We start from the raw sequence: 14,652 nt of genomic DNA on the forward strand, positions 1-14,652 counted from the left end.
GCATTTTCTCATTTTGTTTGTATCATATGGATCATGCCAAAAGGAAAGAAGGGATAGTCTTAACATACCTGAATCAATTCTTGACAGTCCCTTTAATACATGTTGATAGCAAAAATACGTAACGGTGAATCGAGGTAAGGAAAAATCTGTATGATATTATTGAGAAAAATTATACCGTGCTCCCGTAAAATCGTAAAATCCCGTTGCTACTACGCTGAGAAGTCTCGTATGAATTATTGCTGAGGTGATTCACGTTACCTGTGAAATATATGATCTTTGCTGAAGCATTTGATAGATGATCCGTGTGAGACTTCCCAAGAAATGAATGAATGGCTTTAGAATTGTCACTTTTTATAGTGGTGTAGTCCCCACTTAATAATTCTTACCTGAGCCACCCACATATCTTAAATTGCCATCTAATAATGTATGTAAGAGTCATCAAACATGGCTTGAATTGCTGCCACGTTTGGTTTTCCAAGTTTATCTAATAATTCCCTAATTTCCATCATTAACTTATTAAATTCCTGACTAATCCAATAATTAATCAATTACCCACATAATTAAGAATTATCTCAATTTACTTAAAATACTACTCACTTTTAACACACCTTATACACCTCATTATTATGGCCATGTAGTACCTTATATAGTACTAGTCCATAAATACCGGGTATTATAGCTCGAACCGTATTTTATCCCAAATTGACAAACATCAATGAAACATGTTTTCTTCAATTTGCTTGCACTCTCACCTTCACGGATTTACTTATCCCATATTTGAAATAGCATAATACTTATAATTCCAAAATAATCTCATTCCCGAGCTTACGTCGATTAACTTATGACGAAACATCAACGTACAAAAATGCGGGACATAATATCTCATTTTTGATTTTATATCAATTTACTTATGGCGTACTTCCACATACAAAAACATGGGGTGTAACATCATTCCCCCTTTGGAACATTCATCCTCGAATGTTGACTGATGCACTTATCATTCTCATAACCCATAGTTCTTGCGAATACTTTTAGTACTCCTCTTGCTATCTAGGCGATTGTTCTGTAAATGGATCCCAAAGGCCAGTGCACTCCTCCCTTTAAGCTCTTTCTAACACCACGACTTGTGGTCGGAATTCTTCTAATCATGTAAGTGTTGCTATCTTCTGTCATACAGCCGGTACGACTTTTTCCTTGTATGTGCGCCTATGTGACTCTTCTCTCCTCTTTCCTCCAAGCAAATGTATACAAAGCTTGATGAAATGTCCCTATGGGCATCTGTAGGTATACTGAAGTTCTTCGCTCGGCACTTTGTCGAACTTACGAATATTGTTATACCTTATTTCATAGATTTGCTTATCCATTCGATTCATTGTTACTGAGGTCTGTTACCAAACTCCAGGTTACTTTCATTACTTATCCCATATGTATAAATCTAAATCCTTTAATGCCTCCCCATTACTTGATCACCTTAAGAATGACAGCCTAATCTCACCTCATACTTTGTGACTTTTATCTATCCACTATTGATTCACCTTAATATTGATCTATTATCTATCACTGATAACTTGATCTCTTATGTAACACCGTCGCTAGGGCTCACGTCTCATCAGGGACATCTGAAGTAGTTATATTGATCCACCTAGGGGAGATACTATACATCCATAACCATATTTTATAGCATCCCAATATGACTTACCTTACATAGGTACTTTTAATCCTGTATAATTCATGAATTCCTCTTCAAGTTATTACTCAATCGAAGGACAAATGTCATCCTTTATCTATCACAATCACATCCTCATTCCACTCTAGATGCTATTATTCTTTCATTTCCTTTGAGTTCATTCAGGCTATACTGAGCTTTCTATAACTTAGATAAACCATTACCTCGCTTGTTTTCATAGGTTTAATCCTAAAGACTTATCAATTATCGTCGTCTTCTCACTCGCCCTTTCGTATCCTTACTACTGCCTTCCTAAATCCTTGTCGCTTTTCCATACTTAAGCTTGCGACCTAACCATATATATTTATATTACGCACAACCTTCCTTCAACTTGCTTGCATCATAGGTTTTCTTATGTCATTCTGGAACATCAAGCGAGATATCACATTGTCTCTAACTCTTCTTTATTGTGTTAATTAGCCTCCTGGATACCTAGAAACCATAGGCTAGAAGACATGCCACTGACGACGCCGCTATCATTCTTGGATACTGAATCCCTGTGCTTCTAGCCTTCCATCTGATGTACGAACCATTCACAACCTTCTACACTTGAGTATCTGGTATGTTGTTCCCCTTTACCTTACTCACCTTAAAATATCGCATCAAATCTTTCATTTCATTCATAACCTCCCTTTGACATAGGTATAATTTACATCCACACCTTAAATCTCGATTATAATACTTGCACCTCTAGTGCATACAAAATTCGGTGGGAGCTTCATACTGACTTCTTATGAGGCTGGTATTCTTCTAACATGCTTTATCGTAGAGCCATTATAAAATATTGCTATTGTACTATCTCTCTTGTACCTCTGATATTAAGAATGATTCTGCAATGTTCTCTATCATGATGTCTATAATTTTTTGGGTCTAATAATCAGACTCCTGATTTACTTGGTTGACGTAACTTTTTAGTTTCCTCTTCACTCTGATCAACCTTTATGTAGGCTTAATCTATCTTTCGGTCTATGGCTCATGGTATTAGTTATTACTTTAGCCTTTGATGGACGCTATGGAATATCTGTGATACCATCATCTATCAATTCAATTCTTGGTTTACGACTTAGACTCAACTCTTTCCTTTTAGCTTATACCAGAGTATTCTACAGCTGTATCATTGTCAACATATATCTTACATGGATAATACTCCTAAGTCTTAAATGCGTTAATAATGTAACTAACTCTGGATCATTGATCAAATAATTCCTTTCGTTCCTTCTCATCTTTCTTCAACGTAAGCTATTACTTTTTCTGGTCTTTCTGCCATCTTTTTGCGTGCATACTTAGCTTATCTTGGTGCCCATACATATTGGAATTCCATACAACTCATACGATCTTGAATATCACTTCTGATTTTACTTCCCGTTCATTAGCCATAGTAGATGCCATTTTCTTAGGAAGTGCATACAATGTTGGTGTGAGACTGTTGTTATAAGACTATTTCCTCCTTAGGTCACCCAGCTTAGATTAAAACTTCCTTCCTTACTTTCTTAGCTAGTCTTTCATTGTAATATTTAGGGATGATCCTTTGACTCTTGTAAAGCTGCGAGCTAATTAAACCAAACACTTGACAATTTTTTTTTTGCTGATGTCCTTTCTTGCCTATAATTATCTGTAGTTTACACTTGTGTGCTTGTATGGTTGCTTCTGAACTTGATATTTTGACTGTCTTCCCAGTGACTTTCTCTTGTATTTCAGTAACACTCATATGGTACCTTTAACTACCACGACTCCTAATTGAATATATCTCAAGTATTATAATGACATTACTGCGAGGATGAATTCTCCATGTTGGAGTTTACTAAATTTATCTTGCATGATCTGTTGATTTGTCTGTAACTTCTTGTCTAACCATGACTAGGCTCCTCCTGAATCAACTACTAACTACTCGTTGGCCCATTCTCATATCCATATTCCGTGTAATCTTTCTTGGGTTATTTCCTTCTCTTAACTTACGTCACATACTTGCTCCTTATCTATCAATAACATCCCGGGCAGGAACTCTTACTTCTTTTTTTTTGACATCGTGCCGACATAACGTTATGGAATCATAGCATATCTATAACATTTGGATAAGCGCAATCTCATCCCTTTCTTATTTTTATCACTTTTTTCCTTTATCATTCCATATTCCCCCTTTAGGGGAGTACTACGACTTGGAACTATGACGACCTAGCTATAGATGTTTTTCCTCTTCATCTTTGGCGTCCTTTCACATCATTAATGACCTTTACTTGCCTTGCGGTAATCCTTCTGTTCAAAGGATAAAAAAATTCCACACTCGCGATGGTGACACTTAGTGTAACTGACACATACAGTCCCTTAAGCTTAACTTTGCTCATATTGTTTGCTTTAGGGAAGCTTCTTCCTAAATGACATTTCTCTGAATTTCTTATGAATCTTCTTCTATTGTCCATTATATTATCGCCGGAACGCAATCTAAAATTCTCATGATGCTGACCATTATCTAATCACTCAGTCCTTAATTCATGTTTAGTTTACCTTGTTCACCAGTCCATACCTATTTCTATTGCTCTGGGGTTTAACTTTTACTTTTGGTAGTCGCGTTGGAGTCGGGAGCTTATTTCTCGAAATGAGGATATGACTTTGTGCCGTATATTATTTTGTTGTCTCAAGGCCTGTCACCTCTCGTCTTTTCCTTCACTTGACAATAGACTCTGTATATCTGTCTTATCTTACTCATAATGCTTCATTAACTCTTTTCTTATTTCCCGCTAACATTTATGTCTATCACTTTATTTTGAAAACTCGAACAAGACATTCTTTTGCTTTTAGCTCCCCTTTTCTCCATCCAGTGGCTCTTTGGGTTGCTTAACTTTCTCGCTCTACTAAGGACGGGAGCCACACTAAAGTGATATTTATCTCTTCAAAGTTTCTACTTCCTATCTTTGTATTACTCATATCCAGCTGTACTATTTTAGAGAGCACCATATGGCTCCTTATATCATATCCATATTCCATGTAATCTTTCTTGGGTTATTTCCTTGTCTTAACTTACGTCACGTACTGGCTCCTTATCTACCAATAACATCCTGGGCAGGAACTCTTACTTCTTTTTTTTGACTTCGTGCCTATATAACGTTCTGGAATCATAGCATATCTGTAACATTTGTATAAGTGCAATATCATCCCTTTCTTATTTTTATCACATTTTTCCTTTATCATTCCATATTCCCTTATTAAGACTTGGAACTATGACGATCTACCTATAGATATTTTTCCTTTTCATCTTTGGCGTCCTTTCACATCATCAATGACCTTTACTAGCCTTGCGGTAATCCTTCTATACAAATAATAACAAAATTCCTCACTTAAAATGGTGACAGTTTAGTGTAACTGACACATAAATTTCCTTAAGCTTAACTTTGCTCATATTGTTTGCTTTAGGGAAGAGTCTTCTTAAATGACCTTTCTCTAAATTTCTTATGAATCTTCTTCTGTTGTCCATTCTATTATCGCCTGAACGCAATATGAAATTCTTATGATGCTGACCATTATCAAATTACTCAGTCCTTAATTCATGTTTAGTTTACCTTGTTCATCAGTCCATACTTATTTCTAATGCTCTGGAGTGTAACTTTTCCTTTTGGTAGTCACGTTGGAGTTAGGAGCTTATTTCTCGAAATGAGGATATAAATTTATGGCCTATATTCTTTTGTTGTCTCAAGGCCTGTCACCTCTCGTGTTTTCCTTCACTTGACTATAGACTTTGTAATACTGTTATATTTTACTCATAATTCTTTATTAACTCTTTTCTTATTTCCCGCTAACATTTATGTCTATCACTATATTTTGAAAACTCAAACAAGACAATCTTTTGCTTTTAGCTCCCATTTTCTCCATCCAGTGGCTCTTCGGGTTGCTTAACGTTCTTGCTCTACTAGGGACGGGAGCCACACTAAAGTAATATTTATCCCTTCAAGGTTTCTAGTTCCTATCTTTGTATTACTCATATCTAGCTGTACTATTTTAGAGAGCACCATATGGCTCCTTATCTCATATCCATATTCCGTGTAATCTTTCTTGGGTTATTTCCATGTCTTAACTAACGTAACGTATTGGCTCCGTATCTATCAATAACATCCCAGGCAGGAACTCTTACTTCTTTTTTTTGATGCGTGCCTACCTAGCGTTCTGGAATCGTAGCATATCTGTAACATTTGGATAAGTGCAATCTCATACCTTTATTATTTTTATCACAATTTTCCTTTATCATTCCATATTCTCCCCTTTAGGGAGTACTAAGACTTGGAACTATGATGACCTACCTATAGATGTTTTTCCTCTTCATCTTTCTCGTCCTTTCACATTATCAATGAACTTTACTTGCCTTGCGGTAATCCTTCTGTGCAAAGGATAACAAAATTCCTCACTCGCGATGGTGACACTTAGTGTAACTGACACAAACAGTCCCTTAAGCTTAACTTTGCTCATATTATTTGCTTTAGGGAAGAGTCTTCCTGAATGACCTTTTCTCTGAATTTCTTATGAATCTTCTTCTGTTATCCATTCTATTATTGCCGGAACACAATCTAAATTCTCATGATGCTGACCATTATCAAATCACATAGTCCTTAATTCATGTTTAGTTTACCTTGTTCACCAGTCCATACTTATTTCTATTGCTATGGGGTCTAACTTTCCCTTTTGATAGTCGCGTTGGAGTCAGGAGCTTATTTCTCGAAATGAGGATATGACTTTATGGCCTATATTCTTTTGTTGTCTCAAGGCCTGTCACTTCTCGTGTTTTCCTTCACTTGACTATAGACTTTGTAATACTGTCATATTTTACTCATAATGCTTCATTAACTCTTTTCTTATTTCCCGCTAACATTTATGTCTATCACTATATTTTGAAAACTCAAACAAGACAATCTTTTGCTTTTAGCTCCCATTTTCTCCATCCAGTGGCTCTTCGGGTTGCTTAACGTTCTCGCTTTACTAGGAACGGGAGCCACACTAAAGTAATATTTATCCCTTCAAGGTTTCTAGTTCCTATCTTTGTATTACTCATATCTAGCTGTACTATTTTAGAGAGTACCATATGGCTCCTTATCTCATATCCATTTTCCGTGTAATCTTTCTTGGGTTATTTCCTTGTCTTAACTAACGTCATGTACTGGCTCCTTATCTATCAATAACATCCCAGGCAGGAACTCTTACTTCTTTTTTTTGACGCGTGCCTACCTAGCGTTCTGGAATCGTAGCATATCTGTAACATTTGGATAAGTGCAATCTCATACCTTTCTTATTTTTATCACAATTTTCCTTTATCATTCCATATTCCCCCCTTTAGGGAGTACTAAGACTTGGAACTATGATGACCTACCTATAGATATTTTTCCTCTTCATCTTTCTCGTCCTTTCACATTATAAATGAACTTTACTTGCCTTGCAGTAATCCTTCTGTGCAAAGGATAACAAAATTCCTCACTCGCGATGGTGACACTTAGTGTAACTGACACAAACAGTCACTTAAGCTTAACTTTGCTCATATTGATTGCTTTAGGGAAGCGTCTTCCTGAATGACCTTTCTCTAAATTTCTTATGAATCTTCTTCTGTTGTCCATTATATTATCGCCGGAACACAATCTGAAATTCTCATGATGCTGACCATTATCAAATCACTCATTCCTTAATTCATATTTAGTTTACCTTGTTCACCAGTCTATACTTATTTCTATTGCTCTAGGGTCTAACATTTCCTTTTGGTAGTCGCGTGGGAGTCAGGAGCTTATTTATCGAAATGAGGCTCGTCTTTTTCTTCACTTTACTATAGACTCTGTAATATTGTCATATCTTACTCATAATTCTTCATTAATTCTTTTCTTATTTCACGCTAACATTTATGTCTATCACTTTATTTTGAAAACTCGAACAATACATTCTTTTTCTTTTAGCTCCCCTTTTCTCCATCCAGTGGCTCTTCGGGTTGCTTAACGTTCTCGCTCTACTAGGGACGGGAGCTACACTAATGTAATATTTATCCCTTCAAGGTTTCTAGTTCCTAACTTGTTTAACTCATATCCAGCTGTACTATTTTAGAGAGCACCATATGGATCCTTATCTCATATACATATTCCCTGTAATCTTTCTTGGATTATTTCCTTGTCTTAACTTACATCACGTGATGGCTCCTTATCTATCAATAACATCCCGGGCAGGAACTCTTACTTCTTTTTTTGACTTCGTGCCTATATAACGTTCTGGAATCATAGCATATCTGTAACATTTGTATAAGTGCAATCTCATCCCTTTCTTATTTTTATCACATTTTTCCTTTATCATTCCATATTCCCTTATTAAGACTTGGAACTATGACGATCTACCTATAGATATTTTTCCTTTTCATCTTTGGCGTCCTTTCACATCATCAATGACCTTTACTAGCCTTGCGGTAATCCTTCTATACAAATAATAACAAAATTCCTCACTTACAATGGTGACAGTTTAGTGTAACTGACACATAAATTTCCTTAAGCTTAACTTTGCTCATATTGTTTGCTTTAGGGAAGAGTCTTCTTAAATGACCTTTCTCTGAATTTCTTATGAATCTTCTTCTGTTGTCCATTCTATTATCGCCTGAACGCAATATGAAATTCTTATGATGCTGACCATTATCAAATTACTCAGTCCTTAATTCATGTTTAGTTTACCTTGTTCATCAGTCCATACTTATTTCTAATGCTCTGGAGTGTAACTTTTCCTTTTGGTAGTCACGTTGGAGTTAGGAGCTTATTTCTCGAAATAAGGCTATAAATTTATGGCCTATATTCTTTTGTTGTCTCAAGGCCTGTCACCTCTCGTGTTTTCCTTCACTTGACTATAGACTTTGTAATACTGTTATATTTTACTCATAATTCTTTATTAACTCTTTTCTTATTTCCCGCTAACATTTATGTCTATCACTATATTTTGAAAACTCAAACTAGACAATCTTTTGCTTTTAGCTCCCATTTTCTCCATCCAGTGGCTCTTCGGGTTGCTTAACGTTCTTGCTCTACTAGGGACGGGAGCCACACTAAAGTAATATTTATCCCTTCAAGGTTTCTAGTTCCTATCTTTGTATTACTCATATCTAGCTGTACTATTTTAGAGAGCACCATATGGCTCCTTATCTCATATCCATATTCCGTGTAATCTTTCTTGGGTTATTTCCATGTCTTAACTAACGTCACGTACTGGCTCCGTATCTATCAATAACATCCCAGGCAGGAATTCTTACTTCTTTTTTTTGACGCGTGCCTACCTAGCGTTCTGGAATCGTAGTATATCTGTAACATTTGGATAAGTGCAATCTCATACCTTTATTATTTTTATCACAATTTTCCTTTATCATTCCATATTCTCCCCTTTAGGGAGTACTAAGACTTGGAACTATGATGACCTACCTATAGATGTTTTTCCTCTTCATCTTTCTCGTCCTTTCACATTATCAATGAACTTTACTTGCCTTGCGGTAATCCTTCTGTGCAAAGGATAACACAATTCCTCACTCGCGATGGTGACACTTAGTGTAACTGACACAAACAGTCCCTTAAGCTTAACTTTGCTCATATTATTTGCTTTAGGGAAGAGTCTTCCTGAATGACCTTTTCTCTGAATTTCTTATGAATCTTCTTCTGTTATCCATTCTATTATTGCCGGAACACAATCTAAATTCTCATGATGCTGACCATTATCAAATCACATAGTCCTTAATTCATGTTTAGTTTACCTTGTTCACCAGTCCATACTTATTTCTATTGCTATAAGGGGTCTAACTTTCCCTTTTGATAGTCGCGTTGGAGTCAGGAGCTTATTTCTCGAAATGAGGATATGACTTTATGGCCTATATTCTTTTGTTGTCTCAAGGCCTGTCACTTCTCGTGTTTTCCTTCACTTGACTATAGACTTTGTAATACTGTCATATTTTACTCATAATGCTTCATTAACTCTTTTCTTATTTCCCGCTAACATTTATGTCTATCACTATATTTTGAAAACTCAAACAAGACAATCTTTTGCTTTTAGCTCCCATTTTCTCCATCCAGTGGCTCTTCGGGTTGCTTAACGTTCTCGCTTTACTAGGGACGGGAGCCACACTAAAGTAATATTTATCCCTTCAAGGTTTCTAGTTCCTATCTTTGTATTACTCATATCTAGCTGTACTATTTTAGAGAGCACCATATGGCTCCTTATCTCATATCCATTTTCCGTGTAATCTTTCTTGGGTTATTTCCTTGTCTTAACTAACTTCATGTACTGGCTCCTTATCTATCAATAACATCCCAGGCAGGAACTCTTACTTCTTTTTTTTTGACGCGTGCCTACCTAGTGTTCTGGAATCGTAGCATATCTGTAACATTTGGATAAGTGCAATCTCATACCTTTCTTATTTTTATCACAATTTTCCTTTATCATTCCATATTCCCCCCTTTAGGGAGTACTAAGACTTGGAACTATGATGACCTACCTATAGATATTTTTCCTCTTCATCTTTCTCGTCCTTTCACATTATAAATGAACTTTACTTGCCTTGCAGTAATCCTTCTGTGCAAAGGATAACAAAATTCCTCACTCGCGATGGTGACACTTAGTGTAACTGACACAAACAGTCACTTAAGCTTAACTTTGCTCATATTGATTGCTTTAGGGAAGCGTCTTCCTGAATGACCTTTCTCTAAATTTCTTATGAATCTTCTTCTGTTGTCCATTATATTATCGCCGGAACACAATCTGAAATTCTCATGATGCTGACCATTATCAAATCACTCATTCCTTAATTCATATTTAGTTTACCTTGTTCACCAGTCTATACTTATTTCTATTGCTCTAGGGTCTAACATTTCCTTTTGGTAGTCGCGTGGGAGTCAGGAGCTTATTTATCGAAATGAGGCTCGTCTTTTTCTTCACTTTACTATAGACTCTGTAATATTGTCATATCTTACTCATAATTCTTCATTAATTCTTTTCTTATTTCACGCTAACATTTATGTCTATCACTTTATTTTGAAAACTCGAACAATACATTCTTTTTCTTTTAGCTCCCCTTTTCTCCATCCAGTGGCTCTTCGGGTTGCTTAACGTTCTCGCTCTACTAGGGACGGGAGCTACACTAATGTAATATTTATCCCTTCAAGGTTTCTAGTTCCTAACTTGTTTAACTCATATCCAGCTGTACTATTTTAGAGAGCACCATATGGATCCTTATCTCATATACATATTCCCTGTAATCTTTCTTGGATTATTTCCTTGTCTTAACTTACATCACGTGATGGCTCCTTATCTATCAATAACATCCCGGGCAGGAACTCTTACTTCTTTTTTTGACTTCGTGCCTATATAACGTTCTGGAATCATAGCATATCTGTAACATTTGTATAAGTGCAATCTCATCCCTTTCTTATTTTTATCACATTTTTCCTTTATCATTCCATATTCCCTTATTAAGACTTGGAACTATGACGATCTACCTATAGATATTTTTCCTTTTCATCTTTGGCGTCCTTTCACATCATCAATGACCTTTACTAGCCTTGCGGTAATCCTTCTATACAAATAATAACAAAATTCCTCACTTACAATGGTGACAGTTTAGTGTAACTGACACATAAATTTCCTTAAGCTTAACTTTGCTCATATTGTTTGCTTTAGGGAAGAGTCTTCTTAAATGACCTTTCTCTGAATTTCTTATGAATCTTCTTTTGTTGTCCATTCTATTATCGCCTGAACGCAATATGAAATTCTTATGATGCTGACCATTATCAAATTACTCAGTCCTTAATTCATGTTTAGTTTACCTTGTTCATCAGTCCATACTTATTTCTAATGCTCTGGAGTGTAACTTTTCCTTTTGGTAGTCACGTTGGAGTTAGGAGCTTATTTCTCGAAATGAGGCTATAAATTTATGGCCTATATTCTTTTGTTGTCTCAAGGCCTGTCACCTCTCGTGTTTTCCTTCACTTGACTATAGACTTTGTAATACTGTTATATTTTACTCATAATTCTTTATTAACTCTTTTCTTATTTCCCGCTAACATTTATGTCTATCACTATATTTTGAAAACTCAAACTAGACAATCTTTTGCTTTTAGCTCCCATTTTCTCCATCCAGTGGCTCTTCGGGTTGCTTAACGTTCTTGCTCTACTAAGGACGGGAGCCACACTAAAGTAATATTTATCCCTTCAAGGTTTCTAGTTCCTATCTTTGTATTACTCATATCTAGCTGTACTATTTTAGAGAGCACCATATGGCTCCTTATCTCATATCCATATTCCGTGTAATCTTTCTTGGGTTATTTCCATGTCTTAACTAACGTCACGTACTGGCTCCGTATCTATCAATAACATCCCAGGCAGGAATTCTTACTTCTTTTTTTTGACGCGTGCCTACCTAGCGTTCTGGAATCGTAGTATATCTGTAACATTTGGATAAGTGCAATCTCATACCTTTATTATTTTTATCACAATTTTCCTTTATCATTCCATATTCTCCCCTTTAGGGAGTACTAAGACTTGGAACTATGATGACCTACCTATAGATATTTTTCCTCTTCATCTTTCTCGTCCTTTCACATTATAAATGAACTTTACTTGCCTTGCAGTAATCCTTCTGTGCAAAGGATAACAAAATTCCTCACTCGCGATGGTGACACTTAGTGTAACTGACACAAACAGTCACTTAAGCTTAACTTTGCTCATATTATTTGCTTTAGGGAAGAGTCTTCCTGAATGACCTTTTCTCTGAATTTCTTATGAATCTTCTTCTGTTATCCATTCTATTATTGCCGGAACACAATCTAAATTCTCATGATGCTGACCATTATCAAATCACATAGTCCTTAATTCATGTTTAGTTTACCTTGTTCACCAGTCTATACTTATTTCTATTGCTCTAGGGTCTAACATTTCCTTTTGGTAGTCGCGTGGGAGTCAGGAGCTTATTTATCGAAATGAGGCTCGTCTTTTTCTTCACTTTACTATAGACTCTGTAATATTGTCATATCTTACTCATAATTCTTCATTAATTCTTTTCTTATTTCACGCTAACATTTATGTCTATCACTTTATTTTGAAAACTCGAACAATACATTCTTTTTCTTTTAGCTCCCCTTTTCTCCATCCAGTGGCTCTTCGGGTTGCTTAACGTTCTCGCTCTACTAGGGATGGGAGCTACACTAATGTAATATTTATCCCTTCAAGGTTTCTAGTTCCTAACTTGTTTAACTCATATCCAGCTGTACTATTTTAGAGAGCACCATATGGATCCTTATCTCATATACATATTCCCTGTAATCTTTCTTGGATTATTTCCTTGTCTTAACTTACATCACGTGCTGGCTCCTTATCTATCAATAACATCCCGGGCAGGAACTCTTACTTCTTTTTTTGACTTCGTGCCTATATAACGTTCTGGAATCATAGCATATCTGTAACATTTGTATAAGTGCAATCTCATCCCTTTCTTATTTTTATCACATTTTTCCTTTATCATTCCATATTCCCTTATTAAGACTTGGAACTATGACGATCTACCTATAGATATTTTTCCTTTTCATCTTTGGCGTCCTTTCACATCATCAATGACCTTTACTAGCCTTGCGGTAATCCTTCTATACAAATAATAACAAAATTCCTCACTTACAATGGTGACAGTTTAGTGTAACTGACACATAAATTTCCTTAAGCTTAACTTTGCTCATATTGTTTGCTTTAGGGAAGAGTCTTCTTAAATGACCTTTCTCTGAATTTCTTATGAATCTTCTTCTGTTGTCCATTCTATTATCGCCTGAACGCAATATGAAATTCTTATGATGCTGACCATTATCAAATTACTCAGTCCTTAATTCATGTTTAGTTTACCTTGTTCATCAGTCCATACTTATTTCTAATGCTCTGGAGTGTAACTTTTCCTTTTGGTAGTCACGTTGGAGTTAGGAGCTTATTTCTCGAAATGAGGATATAAATTTATGGCCTATATTCTTTTGTTGTCTCAAGGCCTGTCACCTCTCGTGTTTTCCTTCACTTGACTATAGACTTTGTAATACTGTTATATTTTACTCATAATTCTTTATTAACTCTTTTCTTATTTCCCGCTAACATTTATGTCTATCACTATATTTTGAAAACTCAAACTAGACAATCTTTTGCTTTTAGCTCCCATTTTCTCCATCCAGTGGCTCTTCGGGTTGCTTAACGTTCTTGCTCTACTAGGGACGGGAGCCACACTAAAGTAATATTTATCCCTTCAAGGTTTCTAGTTCCTATCTTTGTATTACTCATATCTAGCTGTACTATTTTAGAGAGCACCATATGGCTCCTTATCTCATATCCATATTCCGTGTAATCTTTCTTGGGTTATTTCCATGTCTTAACTAACGTCACGTACTGGCTCCGTATCTATCAATAACATCCCAGGCAGGAATTCTTACTTCTTTTTTTTGACGCGTGCCTACCTAGCGTTCTGGAATCGTAGTATATCTGTAACATTTGGATAAGTGCAATCTCATACCTTTATTATTTTTATCACAATTTTCCTTTATCATTCCATATTCTCCCCTTTAGGGAGTACTAAGACTTGGAACTATGATGACCTACCTATAGATATTTTTCCTCTTCATCTTTCTCGTCCTTTCACATTATAAATGAACTTTACTTGCCTTGCAGTAATCCTTCTGTGCAAAGGATAACAAAATTCCTCACTCGCGATGGTGACACTTAGTGTAACTGACACAAACAGTCACTTAAGCTTAACTTTGCTCATATTATTTGCTTTAGGGAAGAGTCTTCCTGAATGACCTTTTCTCTGAATTTCTTATGAATCTTCTTCTGTTATCCATTCTATTATTGCCGGAACACAATCTAAATTCTCATGATGCTGACCATTATCAAATCACATAGTCCTTAATTCATGTTTAGTTTAC

Source organism: Nicotiana tabacum, chromosome 1 (assembly GCF_000715075.1).
Source record: "Nicotiana tabacum cultivar K326 chromosome 1, ASM71507v2, whole genome shotgun sequence".
NCBI classification, from domain to species: Eukaryota; Viridiplantae; Streptophyta; class Magnoliopsida; order Solanales; family Solanaceae; genus Nicotiana; species Nicotiana tabacum.